The following is a 2,500-nucleotide window of genomic DNA, read 5'->3' as shown; positions in this document are numbered from 1 at the left end:
ATGAGAGAGGATGGGGGAGAGATCTATGACAGAGGATGGAGGAGGGATCTCTGAGGAGCTATGAGAGAGGATGGAGGAGGGATCTCTGAGGAGCTATGAGAGGGGATGGAGGAGAGATCTCTGAGGAGCTATGAGATAGGATAGAGGAGAGATCTCTGAGGAGCTATGATGGATGATAGATCTCTGAGGAGCTATGAGAGGGGATGGAGGAGGGATCTCTGAGGAGCTATGAGAGAGGGATGGGGGAGAGATCTATGACAGAGGATGGAGGAGGGATCTCTGAGGAGCTATGAGAGAGAGGATGGAGGAGGGATCTCTGAGGAGCTATGAGAGAGGATGGAGGAGGGATCTCTGAGGAGCTATGAGAGGGGATGGAGGAGAGATTTCTGAGGAGCTATGAGAGAGGATAGAGGAGAGATCTCTGAGGAGCTATGATGGATGATAGATCTCTGAGGAGCTATGAGAGGGGATGGAGGAGGGATCTCTGAGGAGCTATGAGAGAGGATGGGGGAGAGATCTATGACAGAGGATGGAGGAGGGATCTCTGAGGAGCTATGAGAGAGGATGGAGGAGGGATCTCTGAGGAGCTATGAGAGAGGATGGAGGAGGGATCTCTGAGGAGCTATGAGAGGGGATGGAGGAGAGATCTCTGAGGAGCTATGAGAGAGGATGGGGGAGAGATCTATGACAGAGGATGGAGGAGGGATCTCTGAGGAGCTATGAGAGGGGATGGAGGAGAGATCTCTGAGGAGCTATGAGAGAGGATAGAGGAGAGATCTCTGAGGAGCTATGATGGATGATAGATCTCTGAGGAGCTATGAGGGGGGGATGGAGGAGGGATCTCTGAGGAGCTATGAGAGAGGATAGGGAGAGATCTCTGAGGAGGATGAGAGGGATAGAGGAGGATCTCTGAGGAGCTATGATGGATGATAGATCTCTGAGGAGCTATGAGAGGGATGGAGGAGGGATCTCTGAGGAGCTATGAGAGGATGGGGGAGATCTATGACAGAGGATGGAGGAGGGATCTCTGAGGAGCTATGAGAGAGGATGGAGGAGGGATCTCTGAGGAGCTATGAGAGGATGGAGGAGGGATCTCTGAGGAGCTATGAGAGGGGATGGAGGAGAGATCTCTGAGGAGCTATGAGGAGAGGATGGGGAGGATGGATGATCTCTGAGGAGCTATGAGAGGGATGGAGGAGGGATCTCTGAGGAGCTATGAGAGGGATGGGGAGAGATCTCTGAGGAGCTATGAGGATGGATGGAGGGATCTCTGAGGAGCTATGAGAGGGGATGGAGGAGGGATCTCTGAGGAGCTATGAGAGGGATGGAGGAGAGATCTCTGAGGAGCTATGAGATGGATGATGGGAGATCTCTGAGGAGCTATGAGAGGATGGAGGAGGGATCTCTGAGGAGCTATGAGAGGGGATGGAGGAGGGATCTCTGAGGAGCTATGAGAGAGGATGGAGGAGGGATCTCTGAGGAGCTATGATGGGGGAGGATCTATGACAGATGGAGGAGGGATCTCTGAGGAGCTATGAGAGGGATGGAGGAGGGATCTCTGAGGAGCTATGAGAGAGGATGGAGGAGGGATCTCTGAGGAGCTATGAGAGGATGGAGGAGAGGATCTCTGAGGAGCTATGAGGGAGAGGATGGAGGGAGGAGGGATCTCTGAGGAGCTATGAGAGGGGATGGAGGAGAGATCTCTGAGGAGCTATGAGAGGGATGAGGAGATCTCTGAGGAGCTATGATGGATGATAGATCTCTGAGGAGCTATGAGAGGGGATGGAGGAGATCTCTGAGGAGCTATGAGAGAGGATGGAGGAGGGATCTCTGAGGAGCTATGAGAGGGGATGGAGGAGAGATCTCTGAGGAGCTATGAGAGGGGGATGGAGGAGATCTCTGAGGAGCTATGATGGATGATAGATCTCTGAGGAGCTAGGAGGGGGGATGGAGGAGGGAGAGGAGATGGAGGATGGGGAGATCTCTGAGGAGCTATGAGGATGGATGGATCTCAGAGGATGGAGGAGGGATCTATGAGGAGAGAGAGAGGATGGAGGGGGATCTGAGGAGCTATGAGAGAGGATGGAGGAGGGATCTCTGAGGAGCTATGAGAGGGGATGGAGGAGGGATCTCTGAGGAGCTATGAGAGAGGATGGGGGAGAGATCTATGACAGAGGATGGAGGAGGGATCTCTGAGGGGAGCTATGAGAGGGGATGGAGGAGAGATCTCTGAGGAGCTATTAGAGAGGATAGAGGAGAGATCTCTGAGGAGCTATGATGGATGATAGATCTCTGAGGAGCTATGAGAGGGGATGGAGGAGGGATCTCTGAGGAGCTATGAGAGAGGATAGAGGAGAGATCTCTGAGGAGCTATGAGAGAGGATAGAGGAGAGATCTCTGAGGAGCTATGAGAGAGGATAGAGGAGAGATCTCTGAGGAGCTATGAGAGGGGATGGAGGAGAGATCTCTGAGGAGCTATGAGAGAGGATGGAGGAGGGAT

The sequence above is a fragment of the Perca flavescens genome, unplaced genomic scaffold, assembly GCF_004354835.1.
Source record: "Perca flavescens isolate YP-PL-M2 unplaced genomic scaffold, PFLA_1.0 EPR50_1.1_unplaced_scaf_23, whole genome shotgun sequence".
In the NCBI taxonomy this organism is placed as follows: Eukaryota; Metazoa; Chordata; class Actinopteri; order Perciformes; family Percidae; genus Perca; species Perca flavescens.
Note: the sequence above shows the minus strand (reverse complement) of the source record.